Genomic DNA, 17286 nt, shown 5'->3' with positions numbered 1-17286 from the left:
AACTTACATGGCTTTTTCTTTTTTTCACTAACAAATTAAGTATTTCATACTAATTAATGAATAAATAAATAAATAAATAAATAAATCATGCATTAAGTAATGCAATTTTTTAGCCAAAATTCTCTTACCTAATATAAGGTATGTATCTATATACACTATCTTCATAATTTGAATAATATAGCTATCTTCATAATTTTAAATCTATCAAGTTCTTATAATTTATATAATATAACTATATATTTTCTCTCCTTTACCTAATTTGGTTAACATAAAAGTTACTTTAAAATAATAGAAAGGGCTAAATACTTCACAAACTAAAATATAGGAAATTAAATAATATAATTTTCAAAATAAAAGGATTAAATAGTTAATTTTATTAGAATACAAAAGTTAAATAATAATTTTGCCTTTACTATTTATAGCCGGCATTAATCTATTGTATTTACATGTGTAAGTAATTAATTTTTCATTTTTCTTTTATTGAACTAATTATAATTTTTTTTATCAAATTACTGACTTAATTAAATTCTTTTCATCCTATTTGGAAATTCTCAATATTGAAATATTAGATTCATTGGGATTTATTTTCATTAGAGTTATTATCGCTATTTACATTAATTAATTAGGATTGAAATATGAGATAATCAGAAATTTCAATTCCAAACTTAATGTGGAAAGCAAATGAGGCTCTTAGAGTGTGGGGTTCAACCAAAGAAAAACTGAATGCAATGTCTTCTACGGTGCTCATTCCAGTTTGTTTCTCTTTTCTACGCAAATAGTCCCAATCCTACACTATCCTACCGTGTATAATCAGACCAATCATATAAAACTGTATATATATCTTTGAATTTCATTTATGAATTCATATCTACCTAGAAAATGATCAAAAAATCATACATGTCTAGCTCACAGAAAATAATTGCAAGTTAAAATTAAATTGTTTCATTCAGAAATTTCAGTTTCCAAATTTAATGTGGTAGGCAACGAAAGAAAAAGAAATTGACTGAAAACACCATGCTTGCCTTCTAGGAAGGAACGTGTAGGTCTATTTAGTCAACAAAACAAATGCAAAATAGTAAGAAATTTCAACCATAGGAATTATATTTAACCAAAACTTTTCTCTTTAGTTTCTACTCTTCCTTCTACGAAAACTTAATGCAATTTCTTCCACGCTTGCTCCAATTAATTGCTTCTTCTTTGATACGCATGCAAATAGTACCAATCCTATCCTTCCCTACCATATTGTAATTCTTAGTCACAATCTAGACCATAAGATTATTATATCTTTAAAATTGTATAAATCAGATCGACCATCGATGAATTTAGGGGTTCAATTAAAATATGTAGTTTCTATAAACAAAAATAAATAAAAGTTGACAAGGAAATATTTTTAAAATGAAATTGAGTTATTATGCTGTCAATTCAAAAATATAATGAATATTTTTGAACTTAAAATATATTAATGGCTTAAAATTAAAAAAAAAAATCCAATTTAACTCAAATCTATTTTTTTACATAATCATAAAAAGTAAATTCAATTAAAATTTTAGATTAAATAAAATAAATGACATGATTCTAAGTTATGAAAAAAAAAAACTTTTTTATAATCTGAGTATGATGAAATTTAGTAATAGCAATGAGATTATGAGAAGAAAGGCTCATCTTTGTTTTGCTGCTTATCTCTCAAACGATTTGCATTACTACGGAAACAAATCACTATTACTATTAGGTCTTTCACTATTAGATTAAACTCATTAATTCATTTAATGTTAGTTATTAGTAAACTAAAATCAATAAGCTTAGTTACTAAAACACAAAATCTTTTGAGGGCGTTTGGTTATATAATTGCAAGTTTAGAGTATTTGGTTATTAAAATTATAAGTTTGGCTGATAAAATTTAAATTTTTCTAAATTAAATTTTAGCTTTAATTATAATTGCACTCAATCTCAAAAATTTCAAAATTGTAAAGTTTGGCTATAATTGCAAATTATTATAAACATTTGGCTTGCACGTCCAATTGAAAATTTTATTTTATAAATTAGATACAGCTAAACTTAAATGTTCGGGTATTAAAATCAAAAATAAAACGTTAAGATAAAATTACAAATTGATGATAAAATTTAATTTTTTTTCCAATTGATCTTAATATTATGTCTTTCGAAAAATGGAAGACATGCATGATTGTGAAAGGTGAGAATCAAGTAGCTATTTAAAAGTTTCATATATGAAATTATTAATTAAATGAAGTTGAAAAATATAAATAAAATAAGGTTTATTAATAAAATATATAGTTGAACTTTGAATCAATTCTTTAAGTTATATATATATATATATATATATATATATATATATATATATATATATATATATATATATATATATATATATTAAACATCTTTAAGGCATATATAGTTCTTTTGAGAGAATCAACCCAATTTTTTTTCTCATGAATCTGTGGTTTAATTGTTGTCAAATTGCTAATGACAATAATGTATATGTACATATACGATTTCATATCATGGGCAATAGTCCATTTCTCTTGAATTATATTTCTTTCTCTTTATCATGTATTAAAGTCAAATAATTTCTCTTATAATATTTTATTTATAATGTCGACACCATATTTTGGCCGATCCCTAAAATCGATAAAACTTTGAAACCGATCCCCAGCTCTAGGTCTCCCTGTGCCAGCCAATGACATTTCCGATCTCTCTTTATCTTTCTTTGCCAGATAACCATATTTCCGAACTCTCCTCAAAAAGGAATTGAATCAATACTAAGTCCCCATGTCATTTAAAGCCTCGCCGACCTCTCAGACCCATTGTCAAATATCCTGACCAGTTGACTACATTCCCGATCTCTCCTGACAAACGAAATTGAACCAACACTTTATGTTACCAGTTTTATGGCCGATCCCCCTTTTAAAAAATTAGGAATGATCAAGTTAAGGTTCCAATCCGGTTTAATGATGATCCCGATCTTAATGTTCAAGCCGAATTTCCCATTTTAATCAAGTCCCGTTTAACGTTGGTTCCCTACCGATCTCATGCTTATTGTGTTTTCCGAGATCTCACACTTAGATTAATAATCACTTTCAGTTGTTTCCATATACTCAGACAATCAAGTGCTTAAGTAATTTAGAGATTTTCCGATCACAACCATTCATCGAACAAAAAGAGGCATTCCATTTCATTTCAAAATTTGTACAAGTTATTCAGCTGGAGGATCACCCCCAGCCTGATTTACATTTTGCTCACTCTCTCTCTCATCCTCTCCCTCCTCCTCACTATCTTCACCATCGCCCCCAGGAGCCAGGTCGGCCATCCAAGAGAAGTCCTCCTCTGGGTAACGCTTCTGGAGTTCGGCTAAGAGGTCCTTGTGAGCATTCACATAGGCTCCGGCTATTCCCGACACCATCTCTTCGTCCTTCTCCTTAAGCTCCTCGTCTTTCTCCTTAAGCTCCTCGATGAGTTGAGCGATCTGAGCGCGACCGTTGGCACAAGCGCTGGACTTCTCCGAAAGCACGATTCCTTTCAGCCAGGACATGAGACTGTTCGGCCAGCTTGTCTTCATAGAACTTCGCCCGGCCCTCAACTTGAGATATATAATCCTGAGCGGATGAGAGTTGGGATCGGAGGGAAGCCACTTCCTGATTCTTCTTCTCGATCTCCTTACCCAGACGCTGAGCCTTTTCCCGAACCATGGTCTGATTCACCAGACACTCCACGTTCAGGCTCATGGATCGAGTCAAGATATCATCAAGGCTGTTCGAGGATAGCCTGTCCCGATCCTCCCGAAGGAAGATGGAAGACCCCAAGACTTTGGCAAAACTAGGGTTCTCCCGAACAGTCCAGTTATTCTTCAGGGAGTCGATCAGTGTTTGAGCGCCACGAGAAGAGGCCCTCACAGAAGATTGAGAAGGACCCCTTTCTGTGCTTGGAACAATTGGAAGAGGTGGAGGCTGCTCTTCCGATCTAGGAGGAGATCGGACAGCTTCTGCGGTCGGCGGACCCGAAGGTTGAGGCGGGTCCCCTTGTACTTCCCTGTGTTCATGACTGTGTGTTCAAGCATTTCAACGCTTCATCTCCTTTATTCTCCTGAAATCTCTTTGTCCTTCTTTCGCCTCGAACCTCACCACCCGCCATACCAGCACAAAGAAGAGGTCAGTGAGATCGCTAAGGTCCTGAGATCTGAGATATAGAAAATACCAATGCCGAGGTCAGAGAGCGGAAGTTCGCGATCTTGGCCGGTGACCAGCTGAATGGTCCAATGATGCAGCTCGGCAGTCACCGCATTTAAACAGGAATACTTTTGAGTAGCGGCCTGACTCTACAGATCCATCACTATTAAGCTTTCCTCCCGTTCGTGGTAATGCGCTTGGAAGCAAAGGCCCCTGGTGCCACCAGCTACGGGGGAAGTCCTCAAAGCAGCTCGGATCTTTGCTCCTCAGAATGAAGAAACGGTTCTTCCAATTCTTAAGGGAGGAGGGCAGTTCGGTGAAGAGCCCACAATGAGGCTTCGCCTGAAAGAACCAGTGCTCATCGTCCTTTCGGCGAGTTAGCCTGTGCAGTTCGGCGAACACCTTAGCCGTAGGTCTGATTCCCTTAGCTCGGTATAGGCCTCGGAAAGCTACTAAGATCCGCCATGAGTTGGGGTGAACTTGAGCAATACATACTCAGTGAAATTTTAGGACCTCTTTGTAGAAGTCATCTACAGGGAACCGAAGACCAGCCTTTAACTGTTCCTCGTATACCATAACCCTGTCATTCTCCTCAAAAAGTAATCGGCTCGGTGATAGCCGTGGCACTGGATAAGTTCGTACGAATCAGCACGAATATTGTACTCCTGGCTAAACGATTGTAGGTCGGTCTCCCGAAGGACCGACGGTAGCTTGTCCATAGGGAGAGTTTCCCTCCCTGAAGGATGCACACGCCTCGAGGATTCTGCTTGCCCCCGAACTGGAACAGAGGCCCTAGGGGGTTCGGATTGCGTGCTTGGCCCGACCACCTCTTCTTCGTCGGACGACCACGAGAACTGAATAGAAGGAGGGCTCGTCGCTCTCTGACCTTCGGCGCCGCTCATTTTCAAAAGAAATAAAGAACTTAAACTAAAAAGAGGATCAAAGCCCTTACCGGAGTCTGATCGGCGTCGGAAGAACTTGAGAAAATGAGAGAACTTCGAAGTTGTGAGCGAGAGACTGAAAATGGAATGAGAGAACAACTGGCTAGCCCCTCACCCCTATTTATACTAGTCCGAGCATTTAATGCTCACGAAGTTCCAGGCAGTGCATCGGTTAACGTGATCCACCAGCTGTTCTGACACGTCTCTCGAACATTTCAAAGAGATCGGTTAACTGAAGATCGGCATAATGAGTTGAATATTTTGAATAAAGGATTAGTTAAGAGTCGTTTGTTAGGAACCAGATCGGACAAATATATCAGAGATCAGAAAATAATCAATAAGATAATAATTGGAGAAACAAGATTTTTATTTCCAAAAGATCGGATTACATCATTTGGGCGATCTCTAGGGATCAGATTACAATAAAGGTCTAACTACATCATTTGGGCGATCTCTAGAGATCTGATTACATTGACGGATTACATCATTTGGGCGATCTCTAAGGATCGGAATACACTAGAGATCTGATTACATCAAAAGGCCGATCTAAGGATCAGCGGAACATCCTATCTAAAGAGGCCCAAGTTTATAACTGATCCCAAGGATATCGCCGACCGGAAGCTTAATCCGTTGTCGGAACACCCAATGTGGGAGGAAACCGCTGTCGGAACACTCAATGTGGTGAAAAGTCGAATGAACTTGAGGAAGCAATCGCCAAGGGTCAGCGGAGCATTAGCAATTTGCTCGGCCAAAATCAGTTTGTCGATTATGCCAGTTGAACGACTCGAGATCGGCACAGTCGAGGTCTGCAATCCGGATCGGTCAATTGATTCAGTTCTCTCACCATCATCAGTTAAGGTTCTCACGATTATTCGATCACCAGGATCGTAAATTTTCAGCCGGTGGTTAAAGAAGTTCATCGGAAAGGGATCAAAAACCACAATCATGGCCGGAATGAACGCCGGAGCAGCTAGAACTAGGAAGTAAGAAAGAAGAGAGGAAATCAGATGAAGGAAATGTCTCTGACGACAGGGGTATATATAGGGGAAAATGAGCATTTATTGCTGAGCGTAAAACGGCTTAACGCCGAATCGAGGGGCAATTAATGCTTTGACCAGACCGGACATGAGGAAGGGAAAGATCGGAATAATAGATCGGAAGATGGGAGATCAGCATGAAAGATCGGAAAAGAGCATGTGAAAGAGATCAGAAAGAGGAGGGATAAGAAGGCAAAAAGAATAAGACAAATCCCAAATAACCGTCATCAGAATCAGAGCCGAGGTAGTTAAAGCGTGGCAGACGAGATCTCCACCGCACGCCTAAGAATCGCCCGCAATGTCGACAGTGCTGTGGTATGTCATGACAGCCTCTGACACCCCAATCTCCACCGTTGATCTCACTTGTAAGGACAAACCCGGAACCCTTGGATCAAGAGAGAAGACGACAATACCAGCGCCTTTCGCTCTTAGCCCTCAGATCGTTCCGGACAAGAAGATTTGGGACCGTCAGATTGAAAGAAGAAAAGGACAAATATTCTGAAGAGTGATCTCAGCCATTCATTTTGATTCTCTTTAGTTCCTGAACATCCGATCACGTCCTTCGAAATCTTGACCCTCCATCTCCCTCAAAATAAATCCTGACCCTTCATGGGGAACACCCGATTCCTATAAATACCGCATGAAAACTGCTCAGACTGCAAAAAGAGAGGCAGTTATTATAACGGAGGAACTCTGAAACTTCATTCAGTTTGTTACTCTGCTACTTAGAAGTGTTGATTGGGAAGACTTTTGAAACTAGTTTTCTGAAGTGTTTTCTTGAAAAAGATTCTGAATACTGGAACTCTACATTTTCGCTTGTTCATTATCCGTCACACTCTCACTTTCACCCTTTATCATCTCTGCTTTCATTCCCATTGTCCAAGCTCAACTTCATTCCACTTTGTTTTTATCTTAACTGATTGCATTTTAGCTAAGCACCCTTCAGCCATGATTTAACATCACCCTCAAAGCTAATCGGTCCATTGCCTTATCACCGCTTACCACCCCGTAGTTATTTCAATAGATTTGGCTCTCATGTAAGAGCTCATATTGCTGCTTTATTAATCGCTTACATTTACTTTTCGCACTTTCTTTGTTCTTCTTACGTATGTGATTTTCTCCAAGTTCATTTTGTGCAAAAAGGACCCCAAAGAATGTTACTCATGAGTTATCTCTTTAGTGATTAGTTCATCATTTTACTAATCTTCGTCATTTCTGAATGCAAGTTTTTAGCTCCTAGTAGCGTGTAAATGGCCAGCAAAACGTAGGTAATCATAGCTTAAGGGTCTCTTTAAAAGAGAGAACTGAATAACACGTCAGAAAATAGCCAAACCATTAGGCCGACGAACGGCAATTCGGCAAGATGCCATAAAGTGGAATAAAACCAAAGTAAACAAAATGTAATAGATCGGACATTAATAGGTATTGGTAAAATGACTACATGGAAGGTCGGTAAATCAAGTCCAGATTCTCGCTTAGTCACAAGGTATCAAGAAGCCTTATCCCCAGCATCTTTGAATGCCAGAATCCTTAGCTTTAGGCTCTTATAACGTGTAGCTGAAATTAAAATTCGGGAGATTGGAAAAGTCCCTTTCAGGCTCCTGTTAATCTAAAAAAGATCGGAGGAGAATTCTTATCTGGTCTCAACTCAAAATTTTAACAAACGTTAAATAGAGGTCGGAGGAGAGTTCTTATCCGGTCTCAACTCAAAACTTTAACAAACGTTAAGTAGAGGTCGGAGGAGAATTCTTATCCGGTCTCAATTCAAAATTTTAATGAATACTTAAAGGAGATCGGAGGAGAGTTCTTATCCGGTCTCAACTCAAGAATTTTAATAAACGTTAAAAGAGATCGGAGGAGGGTTCTTATCCGGTCTCCACTCAAAATTTTAATAAGTAACTTAAAAGAGATCGGAGGAGAGTTCTTATCCGATTCTCACACCAAATCTTAACCTGTACGCAAGATAATCCCAAAACCAAAAACGATTCGCGACGTCAATTCACTAAGGTTGTCTCATCTACTTATGTATCTGGGTAATCCGAATTCAGTGAGAAATCAAATGTTCCTTTTACCAAAAGGATTAACATTCCCTTTCAAGCCCTCCTAACTAATTTATAAAGAACGCAAAATTAAATCTACTTACCCTTATTAAGGGATGAGGTGGGGTGCCTAACACCTTCCCCACCCGTTTACGGACCCCGAATCTAGAATCTCTGTCTTGAAGTGGTTTCATTTTTAATTTATCTCCTCAAAATGGTTTTCTTTAGTTTCCCTCAAAACTAAGGTGGCGACTCCTCACTCCTTCCCACTTCGGTGAGTGATCGTCCAGGCGACCGCAAAATCCTCATGGCACTGGCGACTCCACTGGGGACGTTGCAGGCTGACTTAACCCCGGTCTAGAGGTCCAAAAGTAGAGTTAATTTTGTCCGATCGAATTATAGTTAGGCGGGCTCACTCAACAATATTTTAATTATTGATTATTCCTACTAACTGTTTTGTTTATCTTGCTTGTTTTATTCCTTACAGCGCTCTTCGTTTCAAAAAAAAAAGGAAAAAAAGGAAAAATGGGAAAAACAAAATCCCCCTGAATTGGGAAGAGGTAAAGGTGTCCCTTCACACACCGAACACTCACACGATGTCCTCACACACTTCGGCCCTACACCCGGGCTTTCTTACCCTTTTAGGGAAGTAGGAGGGAGTCATGTAGCGGTACCCGTGGGTTCTACCCCGTTAGTATCCGTGAAGGCTTCTGCTCAAATTGAAACTCGTTCTATTCACCGTGATACCCGTGGAATTTTCCCGACAATATCATGGGGGTAGAATGGGGCTCTACTGTTTACAGTAGGGGCAATTTGGGAACCTGTGGCTCTTAGAAAATTAGATCCTGAGCTAAACTATCACGATAGCTGAAAACCATAGTAAGCTACCTTATAAGATAGAACTATCCAAATAGGTAGCGCTCATCCGGTATCAGGAGTCTCCCCATTATAGGACAAAAGGGGCATACTTACTCTCACCCTGCTCTGCTTTAATTTCCTTTTGTTCATTTTTGTGAGGGTAATCTTGAATTCTACTGAAACACCTACACATTTTCCTACTATGATAAATGTGTACGTGTCACATTGTCAACAGTATGATTCAAAATTACCCGAATTTATCTTGCTAACGGGTTTTTCCGCAGGCATCACCAAACCAAGAGTCTGTGTAAAGGATAAGCGTCAATTTTATCATGGCATCCTCGAGTCAGTCGGCAGAAGAAGTTCAGAACGCTAAACTTTGGTCCAAGTCGACTCATAGTCCTGTATTCTCACAAGATGATGTTTCCAAGGCACATGCTAACTTACTACCTTCATTAGATCTGAATAAAATTGAAGTCAGAATGAACAACCTAGAGGGTTTGTCTAATGGATGGAGGTCGCTTCCCGATTAGGTCAGGGCACGATTTGAAGAAAAGTACGGGAGGATTGCAACCTTAATGCGAGTCAAGGTCCAAATCCCGGCATTAAAGGCCATGTCGCTTGGCTTTGGAATCCTAAGTACGGGATATTCTCTTTCAATGACATTGATACGGTTCCTACTATGGAAGAATATCAGGCATTACTAGGGATTCCTTACTCATCGCAGAACCGGATCTACCTCCACCTCGAGCATAGGCAGACCTGGAAACAATTGGCACATATGTTGGGTACTCCCCCAGAAGAAGTAAAGTCAAAAGAAATTGCCAAGGGAAACACACATGGTTGGTATTGGACATATCTCCAGAAATGGTTAGATCAGTACCTCCAAGAGAAACAGTGGGATCAAGCTTCAGTAGCACTCGCCTTGGGAATCTATGGTCTGATTTTGTTCCCGGGACCATTGGGAATCATAACTTGCAACGCGGTGGAAGTATTCTGGACAGTAGAAAGGCAGGAGATCAATTCGATACCAGCAATTCTTGCGGAGACCTTGTTAACCCTAACTCATCGCAGCAACAGGGAACGCGTCCATTAAGTGTTGTTCTCAGTTGCTATACCTTTGGATTATCAGTCACATGTGTCCTGTGGAGACAAAGGGATTGACTTGGTACCTTGACCAGCCTCCCATTGAGAAGATGACCCGGTTAGTAATCAGCCCGAAAAATGAAAAGCAGTGGTGGGAACGGATTTTGAGTTTTAATAGCCATGATTACTGTTGGAGGAAGCTGTGGACGTTAGGCCAACCCGTTTTGATCGGTACGGGAGGTAATCACCAGATCCCTAATCGGAGTAACCGGATACACAAGTTACACTCCTGCATTGGTAATGAGGCAGTTTGGCTCAACACAGTCCGTGGTCGACATTGAAGAATACCACCAGGGTCACTTCTACTATGAGCTCAAGGGAGAGGAAGGGTTGAAAGTGGCTCGCAAGTCTTGGGAAAACATCACTCTGATGGAGAGAGCGCCTAAAGGCCCGAGTGCCTCGGGCGATTATCTTAAATGGAGAGCTGACAGGGACCGAGAACACTCAACTACAGAAATCGAGGACAGCAACCCTTGCCAAAACGTCCTATTAGAGGAAGCTGATAATCGCCTGGTCGACTCACTACAAAAAGCAAACACTGAGAACTCACAACTGCAAGAACAAATAAAACAGCTGGAGGACCAACAGCAGAAACTTAAAAGAAAAGTGAGAAGACTCAAGGAAGAGGCAAGGGCCGAAGGGATGGGGTTCGAAGAGCAAGAGGTATGGTGGGAAAAGGAAAAAGACTCTCTCCAAGCTGAGGTAAAAGAAGTGAAAATGCAGAATAGTAAGCTTCGGGAAAAGATGAAATACCAAGAAATACTCGTTGAAGAATATAAGCAAGAAAACAAAAAGAAGAAGCTCGAAGCAAAAGAACAGGCGCTACTCATCAACGATATCTTGAAAGAGTGTGCTAAGGAAAGAAAGGAAAAGGAAAAACAAGCTGCTCTCTACCAAGAGTTGAAAGAGAATGTTGATCAGCTGGAAAAAACGATAGCACAGGGAAAACAAGAACTATTACCTGAATCCGAGTACGCTCTGAAAGCATTCGACCCCGCCAAACAAGAAGATAGGTTATATGAGTATCTCAGAAGATGTCATCTTATTATAAAGAACCTTCCAGAGCCTAGGCCAATGTAAAGGATACGATGTCACTCAGTTAATGAAATGATTTTTGGACCATTGTTTAGCGAATTTGTGAATGAATAATATGACTCCCGTAGGAACTCCCTCGCTAGGGTTATGTGAAAAATTGAATGCGCTATATGGACAGGTATCATAAATGCGCATTCAATCCCGTCATTCACAGTCAGGCTATCGAACGATGCCATGATAAAGTTGATGCGATTATCCTTTTGCAGATTTCAACCTGGCTCTCAAATGCCATCAGATCCTTCGCCCGCATCAGACTTTTAGTTTCTTTGCAAAATCCAAAGTTCATTTAAAATTTTCTTTTTTTACAGGAAATCAATATTGCTTCAAACAACGCAAGTCTGACCAAGCACATGGTTCAACCCAAGCGAGTGTACTTAACAAGATCCCGAACTAAGAAGATAATGGAAGATCAGGAACAAGTACAGAACCTACAAGGGCAGGTTTCCGAGCTGAAAGATCAGCTTTCTGAACTTATGAGACTAATGAAGGAAATGTCTCGTATCAAGCCACTGCACCTTAACCAACCATTACCTCCCCACCTCCTACAATGGTTGATTCTCACTACGCTCAACCTCTTTCACCTTCCACCATCAATCCCTGATCCGACGGTCACTATCAATCCGGCCCACTAAATAATGAACCTCCTTTTTCTTATTATCCAGCCATCCCGAATGCCGAACCATCCCTTTCGGTCCCGAACCCTCCAATTCATTCTACCCCTCATTTCCCAGTCGGGGGAGTACCTCACACAATAGGAGGGGAAAGTAAGATGAGAGAAAATGAAAAGCTGTCCGCCCTGGAAGAAAGATTGAGAGCTATAGAGGGCCTGAATATGTATGGCTCAGTTGACGTGGCATCACTAAGATTAGTACCGGATGTGGTGGTGCCACCCAAATTCAAGGTCCCCGATTTTGACAAGTATACTGGGAATTTGGACCCTCGAATTCATTTGGCCACCTATATAGCCAAGATGTCCTCTATGACAGATGACGACAGACTGTTAATCCACTTCTTTCACGAGAGCCTCTCTGGAGCAGCCCTGAGGTGGTGCTGCCTGGGCTAGACAGAGTGCATCGCATTCTGGAAGGATTTAGCCAAGCCTTTTGAAGCAAGATAAATTCAATCGCGATGTGGCCCCCACAAGGAGGGATCTTCAGAACTTGGTGCAGAAAGACCGGGAAAGCTTCAAGGAATATGCCCAGAGATGGAGAGAAAAGGCGGCGGAAGTACATCCCCCAGTGACCGATAATGAGCTATGCTCTCTATTTATCGAGACTTTGAAGACTCCCTACTTCAACTTGATGATTGGAAACACTTCCAACAAATTTTCTCCGACATCATCCAAAGTGTGAGAGAATTGAGGCCAACTTAAGAATGGGACGACTGCAGGAGTCAGCTGAGAACCCTGCAAAGAAGACTGCCAACTTTGGCAAGAAAAAGGAGGGTGATGTGCATTCTGTCACCCGTCAGAATAATTACTCCCTATTTCCCCAAAATAACTACAGGCCATATCCTTCCCCTCATGGCCAAACCATCGCAAACATTCCACCTCCTTTCCCTAATTATTCGCAACCACGCCCACAATATCCCCCACCTATAAATTTCCAACCAAGACCACCTCCTCCTCCCGTTCAACCAAGACCGCCACAAAATAACCCAAGACCTCCAAGGAACCCTGATCCACCTCTTCCCCTCCCTCTCAGTGAAATATACCGATACCTTGTCGGTATAAACCAAATTGTACCAGTCCCCTTAGACCCAATCCAGCCGCCATATCCCAGGTGGTATGATGCCACTGCCCGTTGTGAGTATCATGGAGGAGCACAAGGGCACTCAACCGATAACTGTGGGGCACTCAGAGGGAGAGTGCACGCTTTAATCCGAAACGGGTGGTTGAAGATCGAGGGAAATGGTTCCCTCCCCAATGTTACCTCAAACCCCCTACCCAACCATAACGCAGGCAGTGGTGTAAACATGATAGAGTCTAATGGAGAAGAACCAACACTGGAAGTAGACAAGCTGGTTCTCACTTTGAGGAGATTTTTGCTGTAGCAATGAGGGAAGGCTACCTTTGCCCTCAGGTAGCGGGATTCGAAGAGAGTACGGGGTGTCCTTATCATGGAGGGGCAGCTGACCATGAGCTGCGAGTTTGTGAGGGGTTCAGGCAAGAGGTCCGGAACTTATCGTCTCTCAAGGTTCTGAGATGCCAGACAAAGTCAAAGACGGAAGGGGGTGTGAACACCACTAGATTCAGCCAAACGGCTTCTACCTCCAAACCCAGAATCACATTCTCACCCCCAGTAGCCTCACCGCCTCAGAATCTTTTCCAAACTCCGCCGCCTCCTTCACCAATACTCACGCTGTCCCTTGGAATTATAATTTCCAAGTTTTCACTCAGGGAGCGTCAAGCAGTACATCCACTCCTAATCTTGCCTCACCGCCGGCACCACCGAAACCATGTTTCGCTCCTCGTGAGCATTTCAGAATGACTTATGCCGGACCTACCAGCAACATTACTCCCCAAACCAGTTCTCAACCCGTTATCGCAACAAAGCCCTCTCCACCAGAGCAAGAAATCGAGTTTATAACTCGAAGTGGGAGGTGTTACGGGAACGAAGAAAGAGAAAAGAGGAAAGGGAAAGTAAAAATGAGAGAGTCATCAAGAAATACAGAAGAGGAGGTTGAGAAAGCAGGGGAAGTAGACCCCGCTGAACATAAAGAAGAGGAAGAACTGCTGCTCCAAATAATGAAACAGAGCGAGTATGATGTGGTGGAGCAGTTGAGAAAAACACCTGCCCGAATTTCGTTGTTATCACTGATCCTCGAGCTCTAAGTCCACCGACAAGCCTTACAGAGAATCTCGGATCAAGCCTTTGTAAACCCCGACATCACACCGGGCGCTTTGAGAAGATAGTAGAACAAATCCAGCATCCACTTTGTAGCCTTTTCTCAAGAGGAGGTAGACTCGCAGCTTAGGACACAATAAAGCTCTCCATGTAATCGTGAAGTGTAAGGGTTGTATAGTGGCCAAGGTCCTCATCGATAACGGATCACCCTCAATGTATCGCTTAGCGCTACCTTAGCCAGTCACGGCCGACCAATCGTATATACGCCAAAGTGCTATGGTGGTAAGAGCCTTTGACGGCACTCAGGAGAGAGGTGTCGGGAGACATTGACTTGCCAATCCAAGTCGGTGCATGTACTTTCAACGCCACGCTTCGTGATGAACATTGAGCCGCTTACACTATGTTGTTGGGGAGGCCATGGATCCATTCTCGCGAACGTCGCTCCTTCAACTTTGCACCGTAAAATAAAATACATTAAGGACGGCAAAATCATCACCGTAAGGGTGAAGAAGCCATATTGGTCACTAAGCCGCAATCACTTCCTTATGTGGAAGCGCCTAGGAGTCATTGGAGAGTTCTTTCCGTGCCCTTGAATTGCAAGATACCGGAAGGAGGGGGCTATGGCTATGGTGGCCAAAGTGATGTCGAGGAACGTATCAAGAGGGAAAAGGCTTGGGCACCGCATCGCAAGGAATCGTGGAACCCATACCGCTATTCGTAAGATAGGCCGTTGTGGTTTGGGATATGAGGAGGATGCCCTCATGGATGGGCGATTTTGATGAGAAACAAAGCCGGATCGGAGGTTTGACCGTAAGATGGGAAAGATGAAAGTAGTCCCGAGAATCATGGAAATCTTCGCTAAGCTGGCCATTCAACATCCGCAAATACGTAAGAATCACCCGATGATCCATCCATAGATGTCATCCAACTCGACTCCTTGTATGAGGCCCTAGTCTCGCCAATGGCCGAGGTGAGCCGAACAATCGACAAATGTAGACATCCTCGTACTCAATCTCGAGTAAAGTACCTTTGGTTATCAACACTTGATCATTTTGTCCATGGTGACAAGTGTAATATCAGAATGGACCTTTTCTTATGACATTAATATTAATAGATTTATAGCGCATTTTAAATCCAATACTCTCTTTCTTTCCTTTTTAATTCCATCCTTATAACACGTTCTATTCTTTATTCATTCAGGACTATTAATAATCCAATAGACTCAGAAATTCCTCTGGTTAATTTTGAAATCCCCATAACTGCCATTATTTCAAGTGATTCTGAGGAAGACCTTACACAAGAAGACAGTGAAAAGGATGAGCCCTCCCTCGTGCCTTGCGGAGACGAAACGCGCACCGTAAACTTAGGCACGGAAGAAGTAAAAAGGGAACTTAAGGTAGTGGAGAGTGAAGAATTGGGAGATATGATCACCGCTAAAGAATTCCTCGATGTATTTTCCTGGAGCTATGATGATATGGTGGGTTTGGACCCCCAGATAGTGACGCACAAAATTCCCTTAATTCCAGGAATGATTCCGGTGAAGCAGAAACTAAGGAGAATGAATCCCGACACACTGCTCAAAGTTCGGGATGAAGTCAAGAAACAGTATGACGTTGGGTTCCTGGAAGTGGTCAAATATCCCCAATGGGTGGCTAACGTCATTCCGAATGAAGAAGGAGAGAGTCGGTGTGCGTTGACTACAGGATCTTAATAAAGCTAGCTTGAAAGACGATTTCCTCTCCCCACATTGATGTGTTAGTTGACAATGCCATGGATTGGGCAGGTGTTCGTGTATTGATGGGGCATCAGGGTACAATCAGATCCCAATGGACGAGGAAGACAAGGATAAAACTGCTTTCATCACTCAATGGGGAGTATTTTGCTATCGGGTCATGCCTTTCGGGTTGAAGAATGCCGGGGCTACTTACCAGCACGCAATGGTCACATTATTCCATGATATGATGCATAAAGAAGTGGAGGTGTACGTGGATGATATGATCATCAAATCCAGGGGAGAAGAGAGCCACGTTCAGGTGATGAGAAGGGTATTCGAAAGGCTCAGGAAATACCAGTTGAAACTGAACCCTGCCAAATGCATATTCGGAGCTAGATCGGGAAAGCTGTTGGGATTCATAGTAAACGAGAAAGGGATAGAAGTAGATCCAGACAAAGTTCGAGCTATTCAAGAAATGCCATCCCCAAAAACAGAAAGGGAGGTGCGCAGTTTTCTGGGAAAGTTGAACTACATTTCGAGATTTATTTCTAATCTCACTGCCAAAGCTGAGCCTATTTTCAGACTACTCCGGAAGAACAACCCTACCCAATGGGATTCAGTTTGTCAAAAGGCTTTCGAGACAATCAAGCAAGACTGTCAAACCCACTCAAAGATTGGTTCCACTGTGGCGAAAGCGTGCCTCGATCTCAGATATGGCGCTCAAAGAACTCGATGGGATGTGTTTTGGGACAACATGATGATACCGGCCGAAAGGAGAGGGCCATTTATTACCTGAGCAAGAAGTTCAATGATTGTGAGTCAAGGTACTCTTTCTTAGAAAAGACTTGCTGCACGTTAGCCTGGACAGCGAATCGCCTCAAGCACTACATGTTGAATCACAAGACATGGCTCATCTCCAGGATGGATCCTATCAAATATGTATTCGAAAGCCCATTCGTGCCGGGTAGGATAGCCAAGTGGCAGGTTATACTCTCCCAATATGATATAGTCTATATGACCCGGAAAGCGGTGAAAGGTAGCGTGATTGCTGATCTCCTAGCAGAAAATCCTATTCAAGATTATGAAGCTCTGGATTTTGAGTTCTCGATGAGCACATTAATGAAGTAGATCGCGAAGAAGAGGCCAACCGATGTATGGGAAATGTATTTCGACTGAGTCACAATTTATCCGAAATGGAATCGAGTCAGATTGGTATCCGGATGGAAAACACTTCCTGATAGCTGTCAAGTTGAGGTTTGACTGTACCAACAATGTCGCAGAGTATGAAGCTTGTGTAATGGGTCTACAAGCTGCTATCGAAATGAAAATCAGAAAGTTGGAGGTGTATGGAGACTCGGCTCTGATAATTTATCAAGTCAAGGGAGAATGGCAAACCAAAGATCCCAAGCTGATCCCATATCAGAAGTAC

This window comes from Hevea brasiliensis, chromosome 1, assembly GCF_030052815.1.
Source record: "Hevea brasiliensis isolate MT/VB/25A 57/8 chromosome 1, ASM3005281v1, whole genome shotgun sequence".
Lineage (NCBI taxonomy): Eukaryota > Viridiplantae > Streptophyta > Magnoliopsida > Malpighiales > Euphorbiaceae > Hevea > Hevea brasiliensis.
The sequence above is the reverse complement of the archived record's forward strand: the minus strand, read 5'-3'. Positions refer to the sequence as shown.